The following is a 9,655-nucleotide window of genomic DNA, read 5'->3' as shown; positions in this document are numbered from 1 at the left end:
GGAGGCACTGCTCCTCCCTCAGTCTCCAGGATGCTGTGTGGTGGGCTCTTGCTGCTGACGGTGCTTTCTTCCAGCCAATAAAAGCCTAGCTTGACTCACGTCTCTGAGAGTTATTGATGGTGCATCAGTGTTCCCTGCATTTCTTGTACTCCTTGAGCATCTCATTTGTTCCTGCCCGCCTATAGCTGCTATGCACCTGCTTTTTCTCTCAACCAGGGACCCCTCCACTTTTTACCTTTTCCTTTAATTCTGACAGGCACATAGAAACTTTAAGGGTAAAACAATCCATACATTTTGCAATGTTTCATCTATGTTCACACATGACATTCAGAACAGAAAAACTGTCATAGAGTCACAGAAAAGCACATCACAGAAACAAGCCCTTTGACTCATCTAGTCTATGCTGAACCATTTAAACTGCCTACTCCCATCGACCTGTACCAGGACCATAGCCTTCCATGTCCCTACCATTCATGTACCTATCCAAGCTTCGCTAAAATGTTGAAATAGAGCTTACATGTACCACTTGTGTTGGCAGCTCGTTCCACACTCTCACAACCCTCTGAGTGAAGAAGTTTCCCCTCATGTTCCCCTTAAACTTTTCACCTATAATCCTTAACCCATGGCCTCTACTTGCAGTCCCACACAACCTCCTGCTTGCATTAACTCTATCTATACCCTTCATAATTTTGTAAGACTCTATCAAATCTCCTCTCAATTTTCTACATTCCAAGGAATGAAGTCCTAACCTATTCAATCTTTCCATATCAGAATCAGAATTCAAGTTTAATATCACCAGCATATGTTGTGAAATTTGTTAACTTTACGGTGGCAATACGATGCAATACATGATAAAAGAACACAGTGAAAAAACTTGAGTTACATTAAGTATATATTTGTCTATTAAATAGTTGTTTAAATAAGTAGTGCAAAATAAAACAAATTAAAAATGTAGTGAGGTGGTGTTCATGGGTTGAATGTCCATTTAGAAAACAGATGGCAGAGGGGAAGAAGCTGTTCCTGAATTACTGAGTGTGTGCCTTTCGTACCTCCTACCTGATGGTAACAGTGAGAAAAGGGCATCCCCTTCATGCTGGAAGTCCTTAATAATGGACACTGCCTTTCTAAGACACCACTCCTTGAATTGGTCCTGGATACTTGTAGGCGAGTACACAGGATAGAGCTGTCAGAATGCTCTCCATGGTACATCTATAGACATTCAGGCTTCTGTACCTCCTTCCCGATGGTAACAATGAAAAGAGGGCATGTCCTGGGTGGCAGGTGTCCTCAATGACGGATACCACCTTCCTAAAGCTCCTTGAAGATGTCTTGGATACTACAGAGGCTGGTACCCATGATGGAGCTGACTAATTTTACAAGTTTCTGCAATTTATTTCAAACTTGTGAAGTGCCCACACTCCCCCCCCATACCAGATTGGTGATGCAACCAGTCAGCAGAATGGTCTCCAAGATACATCTGTAGAAGTTTTTGAGTGCTCAGGTCTTCCAGACCCACAACATCCTTGTTAATTTTCTCTGTACCATTTCACATCATTTACATCTTTCCTGTAGGTAGCTGAATACTGAACATAATACTCCACATGAGGCCTCACCATGTCTTATACAACTTCAACATAGCTTCCCATCTTCTGTACTCAATAACACACCAAAGTGCTGGAGGAACTCAGCAGGCCAGGGAGCATTTTGTGTATGTTGCTTGGATTTCCAGCATCTGCAGGCTTTTTCTTGTTTCTGTACTCAATACTTTGATTTATTAAGGCCAATGTGTCAAAAGGTATCTTTAAGATGAGTGTTATCATTCAAGTCAATCAAAATGTGCTGCTTATTGCCCAGGTAGATTGCGGTGAATAAAAGACAAGAAAGTTCAGGCATGGAGTAGATCATTGAAGCAGAAGGCCCATTCTTTCTAGAAATAGAAGTCCGTTAACTGTGAACTTCAGTTGAGGATGGCTAATCTGTTGAGGAAGGTTCTGCAAACTTACTTTCTGTTCTGCTGTCATACTCCAGCTCTCATATCAAAATAGACGACTTCCTCTTTCGGGTTACTGTTCATTTTTAAGCCATCAGTAGCTCAAAACATATTGATCATCTTAAGTGAGTCACTGAAGAGCTTGTCAAGGCAGCTGTAATCAGAAAACAATTGGTAAGTGGCCTTGTTGTGTTTGGTGTGATTTGTATGGTTGACATTTTGATAATGTCCTTTCCTGAACATCCCTATCTGTATTATACACTTGGTTTACTTAACTTACTATCTTACTGCGTTATGCCACTGGCATCTAGGGCAGTAATGATGGTCCTTCATCTCTGACGGTGATCAAGGCTTCCTTCATCATGTCAGTAGCATCCTCTCGGTTTTCACTACTGTCACTCATGCAAGTCCCGGGTAGAGATTCAGGAATACCATCGCACACAGATGTAGAACGATTCTTCATTGCTGTTTCTGTAGCAAATTTGTTTGACCAGTCAGGGTTGTTAGCCTTAAGCTGAACCCCCGAACCTGCAGGATCAGTGGACCAATCTTAGTCTGGCCCCTACCCTTTGACCTGTTTGGCATGGGTGACCCCACCAAGAGGCAAAGCTTAAAGTCCTGACTCCAGCCAACATGGCTCCCTGGGTCATTGAGGCACACAAGCCTCCAAACCCTACGTCAAGGTTGTGATTCACTTAGAGGAGGTTTACTTAATGGAGACATTTAATCAGTAACAAGGTGCATTTAATCTACAAAGCTAATTTTTTGCAAATGAATGCCCTCTGCGGGGATCCCAGCTATTCAGATACTTCTTTTAGAAAATTGTAGATGTCATCCCTATGATATTATGAATTCTATAATTAATAAAACAGAGCTCGAGAGGCAAGGGCAATACATGTTTACTCCCCCAAATGGAAAGGTGAGCTAATCACTTAATTAAAATCAAAAAGTAGTGGATAATCACGCTTTAAAATAATTATGTAACAGAGTTCCAGACACTAATAAATCTGTGTACAGAAGGGAACATTTATTGCTAGTACTTATGAATTACAGATTGCATCTGGGACTAATTCATTTTGAACTGTGGGGTTTTAATTTATATTAAAAAGTATCACAGAATGAATTTACCCCAGTGTATAATTCTTTACATCTTTTACTACTTTGAATTCCTCAGACTGTGCGCATGCAAAAGCTTTGATGCTTGGAAATGATTACATGCACAAAGGCATTCTTATGCTTTAATCCTTTTTTAACAAAAAATTGATTAAATATTATTGAGTAAACTTTGCATATCATGCAGTTTAAAGAAATGATATTTTCTATTTTCTTCCGACATAAACTCCAAAGTTCACAGTAAATTTATTATCAAAGAACATATATGCCACCGTATAGAAGCCAGAGATTTATTTTCTTGTGGGTACACTCAATAAATCCAATAACCAAAACGGAATCAAAGAAGGACTATACCAACAGGGCAGACAACCAGTGTGCAAAAGACAACAGACTGCAAAAATGAAAAGAAAGAAATAATAATAACGAATTCCCAAAGTTTATGGGAACATTTCAATGATGGGGCAAGTGAGGTTGAGTGAAGGTATCTCCTTTGGTACAAGAGTCTGATGGTTGAGGGGTAGTAACTGTTACGGAACCTGGTGGTGCGAGTCCTGAGGCTCTTCTACCTTCTTCCTGATGGCAGCAATGAGAAGAGAGCATGGCCTGGATGATGGGGGTTCCTGATGGTGGATGCTGCTTTTCTGCATCAGTGTTCCATGTAGATGTGCTCAATGGTAGAGAGGACTTTACCGGTGATGGACTGGGCCATATCCGGTCCTGATGAAGGGTCTCGGCCCAAAACATCGACAGCGCTTCTCCCTATAGATGCTGCCTGGCCTGCTGTGTTCCACCAGCATTTTGTGTGTGTTGTCTGGTACTTTTTGTAGGATTTTCTATTTAAGGGCATTGGTATTTCCATACCAGGCTGTGATGCAGCCAGATAATATACTCTCCATTACACATCTATAAAAGTTTTTCAAAGGTTTAGATGTTATGCCGAATCTTAGCAAATCTGCTGCCGTGCTTTCTTTGTAATTGCACTATGTGCTGGGCCCAGGACAGGTCCTCTGAAATGAAAACACCGAGTAATTTAAAATTGCTGACCATCTCCATTGCTCAAACTTGCTGTTGATGAAACAGAAAAACCTGTGGTTTTCACCATGTATCCAAGTGACACCAACTGAACATGAGCAATTGATAATGTACCATGAAACCACAAGATTTTGTCCATGAACTTGGAGAAGGAAGCATGTATGATCAAATCACAGGGGTGCCATACTCCTGGAGTCAATCTCTTCTGAGACGTAAGGCCATTCTTCATCCTGTAAAAGCTGGATCTGACACTCTGCTCTCACATTCCCTTTCAGTACCACTGTTGAAGAACACTTCAGTGTTTGTGTTATCATATCTTCTAGTTAGCAAACTTGCTGAAACTGTAAGACTTAGCATGATTGTTACTTGTCTAACACAACAGCTTTGAGATAAGTGTGCAGTGTACCTCTAGCCTGGGGTCTGCTTTGTCCAGCACCACTGCTACATCCGCCAAATGTGGAACTTCCCACTGGCCAAACATTTTAATTCCCATTCCGAATCTGGAGGACCAGTGGACCACTCTTGTGCTGCGATGAGATCACCCTGGGGTTGGAGGAGCAAACCTTATATTCCATCTGGGTAGCCTCCAACCTGATGGCATGATTATCGATCTCTCCTTCCAGTAATTTTTCCCTCCTTCTCCCCTCTTCTTCTATTCCCTAATCTAGCCCTTTACCTCTTCTCCTTGCCTATCACCTCCCCCTGTGTCCCCTCCTCCTTTCCTTTCTGCTCTGGTCCACTCTCCTCTCTTATCAAATTCCTTCCTCTCCAGCCTTTTACCTTTCCCACCCACTTGGCTTCACCTATCACCTTCCAGTTAGTCTCCTTCTCCTACCCCCACTTTTTTTATTCTGGCATCTTTCCCCTTCCTTTCCAGTCCTGAAGAAGGGTATCAACCCAAAACATTGGCTGTTTATTCATTTCAGTAGATGATGCCTGCCCTGCTGAGTTCCTCCAGCATATTGTGTGGATTGCCTCTAACATGGTGGCATTTTTAGTTAGGCAGTGCTTTTTCAGGTCTAATGAGCTGACCCCATTTTGTTGTAGGAGGCCAACTGTATAACAAAACTCATAATGGCTTTGACATGTAATATATAATGTGCAGAGCCTGCCTGTGTCCAAGGGAGTTAACTGTGGCCAATTGGTTTTAAAGTGCATTTATCTTTAAAGCTGTTCTGTCAATTAAAGGGGGTCAAAACCCCTTCAAAACACATGCATGCTGTCACCAGTGGATGCAGAAATGCATTCTGTAGAATAGTATAGACTGTCTGATGTGAGTGATTCCAAACAGAGCTCATTGTCTTCTCTCACAGTTCCAGTAATTTCATGAGATGGTGGGTCTGATGTTTGAAGAGAAATTTATATCCACCAGAGTTTGGAAGGATGGGGTGAGATGACATTTGATTCAACAAAGTTCTAACAGGACAGAGTAAATGTACAAAGGATAAGACCATAAGATATAGGAACAGAATTAGGCCATTTGGCCCATTGAGTCTGCTCTGTCATCTCATCAGGGTTGATCCAATTTTCCTCTCAGCCTCAGTCTCCTGCCTTCTCTCCGTCTCTTTTCATACTCTGACCAATCAAGAATCTGTCAACATCTGCATTAAATATACATAAAGGCTTGCTCTCCACAGATGCCCTAGGCAATGAATTCCACAGGTTCACTACTCTCTGGCTGAAGAAATTCCTTCTCTTCACCATTCTAAAAGGATGCTTCCCTTTTCTGAGGCTGCGTCCTCTGGTCTTAGACTCTCCCATCATAGGAAACATCCTCTCCACATCCACCATTTGAGAGGTTTCAATGAGGTCACCACTCATTCTTTAGAATGTTGGTGAATACAGGCCCAGAGCCGTCAAACACTCTTCATATGACAAGCCATTCAATCCTGAAATCTTTTTTGTGAACCTCCTTAGAACCCTCTCCAGTTTCAACACATCCTTTCTAAAACTGCCCAGAACTGCTCACAATACTCCAAGTGAGGCCTCACCAGTGCTTCATAAAGTCTCAACTTTACATCCTTGCTTTTATATTCTAGTCGTTTTGAAATAAATGTCAACATTGCATTTACCTTTCTCACCACCGACTCAACTTGCAAATTAACCTTTAGGGAATCCCGCACAAGGACTCCCAAGTCCCTTTGTACCTCAGATGTTTGTATTTTCTCTCCATTTAGAAAATAGTCAACCCTTTCATTTCTTCCACCAAAGTGCATGACCAGACAATTCCTGACACTGTATTCCATCTGCCATTTCTTTGCCCACTCTCCTAATCTGGCTAAATCCTTTTGCAGCCTCTCTACTTCCTCAAAACTACCTGCCCCTCCACCTATATTCATGTTGTCTGCAAACTTTGTCAAAAAGCAGTCAATTCCATCATCCAAATCATTGACATAGAACATAGAATAGTACAGCACATTACAGGCCCTTCGGCCCACAATGTTGTGCTGACCCTCAAACCCTGCCTCACATATAGCTCCCCACCTTAAATTCTTCCATATACCTATAATGTAAAAGAATCAGTCCCAACACAGACCCCTGTGGAACATCACTAGTCACCAGCAGCCAACCAGAAAAGGCTCCCTTTGTTCCCACTCTTTGCCTCCTGCCAATCAGCCACTGCTTCATCCATGCTAGAATCTTTCTTGTAATACCACAGGCTTCTAGCTTGTTGTACAGCCTCGTGTGTGGCACTTTGTCAAAGGCCTTCTGAAAATCCAAGTACACATCAACCAATTCTCCTTTGTCTATCCTGCTTGTTCTTTCTTCAAAGAATTCCAATGATTAGTCAGGCAAGATTTTGTTGAGGAAACCAAGCTGACCGTGGCCTATTTTACCATGTGCCTCATCCTTAATGATTGAGTCCAACATCTTCCCAACAATCAAGGTCAGACTAAGTGGCCTATCGTTTCAGTTCTTCTGCCACTCTCCCTTCTTGAGGAGTGGAGTGACATTTCTAATTTTCCAGTCTTCTGGAACCATTCCAGAATTAGTTATACTTGAAAGGTCATTATTAATGCCTCGATATTCCCTTCACCACCTCTTTCAGAACCCTGGCGTGTACACCATCTGGTCCAGGTGACTTATCTACCTTCAGACCTTTCAGTTTCCCAAGAACCTTCTGTTTAGTAATGGTAACTTCACACACTTCAAGACCCCCGGACACATGAAACTTGCATCATACTGCTCGTGTCTTCCACAGTGAAGACTGATGCAAAATACTTATTCAGTTTGTCTTCATGTATCTGAAGAAACCTTTGGTATCTTTAATATTATTGGCTAGCTTACTTTCCTATTCCATCTTTACCTTTCTTTTTAGTTGACTTCTGTTGGTTTTTCAAAGCTTCCCAATCCTCTAACTTCCCACTACTTATTCTTATTATATGCCTTCTCTTTGGCTTTTATGTTGCTTTGACTTCTCTTGTTAGCCATGGTTGTGTCATCTTTCCTTAAGTTCTCTAATCAATTCTGGGTCATTGCACAACACCTGATCCAGAATAGCTGATCCTCTAGTGGGCTCAACCATGAGCTACTCTAAAAAGCTATCTCATAAGTACTCTACAAACTCCCCCTCCTGGAATCCAGCACCAATCTTCCTGGGTACTGAAGCCCCCATGACTATTGTAACATTCCCCTTTTGGCATGCATTTTCTATTTCCCACTGTAATTTGTAGACCACATCCTTACTACTGTTTGGGGATTTGTATACAATTCCTATCAGATTTTACCCTTGCAGTTCCTTAGTTCTATCCACAATATTCAACGTCTTTTGACCCTCTGTCACCTCGTTCTAATGATTTGATTTCATTTTCTGCCAACAGAGCAATGCCACCTCCTTTGATTGCTGCCCGTCTTTTCAGTACAACGTGTGCCCTTGGATAATAAGCTCTCAGCTATAATCTTTTTTTCAGCCATGATTCAATAAGGCCTACAATATCATATCTGCCTACATGATACTGTGCTACAAATTCACCTACCTTATTTTGGATACTGCATGCATTCAAATATAACACCTTTGGTCCGGTATTCACCCTTTTCGATTTTGTCTGCCTTTTATGTTGCCACTCATCCTGTTGACTGCAAATTTTGCCCCATCAACAGCCTCTTTTCACTACACATTGCCTCTGTTTGTAAACCAGTTACCTCATCTTCAGCATTATAATCAGACTTTCCTGTGATATTCTTGCATTGAAACATTTGCAGCTCAGGACACTATTTGCACCATGCTCAACCTTTTGATTCCTAAATCTGTCTGAGGTCTTACCAACATCTGCCTTCACAACCTCTCCATGAACTGTTCTGGCACTCTGGTTCCCACCCCCCCCCCCCCCCGCAACTCTAGTTTAAACCCCACCATGCAGCATTAACAAACCTTCCCACTAGGATATTAGTCCCCTTCCAGTTCAGATAATCCCTTCTGTACGGGTCCCACCTTCCCAGGAAGAGACCCAAAATCTTATGCCCTCCTTTCTACACCAACTCCTTAGCCAAATATTAAACAGTATAAACTTCCTGGTTCTGGCCTCACTAGCACGTGGCACTGGCAGCAATCCTGAGATCACAACCCTGGGGGATCTGCCCTTTAATTTAGCACCTAACTGTCTGAACTCCCCATCCAGAATCTCACCACTCATCCTACCCATGTCATTGGTACCTACGTGGATCACAACCTCTGGCTGTTCACCCTCCCTCCCACTTAAGAATGCTGAGGACTCGATCTGAGATATCCCCCAACCCTGGCACCTGGGAGGCAACATACCTCCAGGAATCTCGTTCTCACCTACAGAACTCCTGCCAATTCTCCTAACTAATATTGTGAGCAGTTTTATCCCCTATCACCTTTCCTTCTGATATCAGAGGGGACTAGGCAAGCCTTTAAACCACAAGACTATGGTCCTCTTGAATTATAATAAAGGATAATCTATTCTTAGACTCCCCCACCATCAGAAACATCCTCTTCACATCCACTGTACCAAGGCCTTTCACCATGCAATAGGTCACCCCTCATTCTTCTGAATTTCAGTGAGTACAGATCCAGAGCCATCAAATATTATTCACATGTCAGGCTTTACTTTCCTAGAATCATTTTTGTGAACCTCCTTTGAACCCTCTCCAACGTCCCTTCTGAAATAAGGGGATCCAAAAATGCTCACAATATTTGAAGTGAAGCCTCGCCAGTACTTTATAAATGTCAGACAGGAAAACAGAGTGGCAGCATGGTAGCTTCGAAAACTGCAGCTTAAAGGCTGAGGTGCAATGGAGGGCGAATTGCAAGCCAACTAGAAACAGAAGATATGGAGAAAGACTGGATCATGAGTGAGAGAGAAAAAGGTCAAAAAGAAAATATAATAAATAAAGTAAAAATAATAATACTAATAAATAAACAAGTAAATCAATTACATATATTGAATAGATTTCAAAAAACATGCAAAAATAAAAATACTGTATATTAAAAAAAAGTAGATAGTGTCCAAAGCTTCAAAGTCCATTTAGGAATCAGATGGCAGATGGGAAGAAGCT

At 41.9% G+C, this 9,655-nt stretch overlaps 1 protein-coding gene across 1 annotated transcript in view; it reads left to right on the top strand.

Annotated features, from left to right (window-relative positions):
• Window positions 1-2,073: 2,073 nt before the first annotated feature.
• Window positions 2,074-9,655, top strand: part of rnaset2l (ribonuclease T2, like) — a 67,823-nt gene continuing 60,241 nt past the window's right edge. The window contains exon 1 of the mRNA XM_073028844.1: window positions 2,074-2,164. The gene's annotated coding sequence lies outside the window, so the exon portion shown is untranslated. The remainder of the gene's footprint in view (window positions 2,165-9,655) is intronic.

This window comes from Hemitrygon akajei, chromosome 25, assembly GCF_048418815.1.
Source record: "Hemitrygon akajei chromosome 25, sHemAka1.3, whole genome shotgun sequence".
Classification (NCBI taxonomy): Eukaryota; Metazoa; Chordata; class Chondrichthyes; order Myliobatiformes; family Dasyatidae; genus Hemitrygon; species Hemitrygon akajei.
This window is presented reverse-complemented; position numbering and strand designations above follow the sequence as displayed.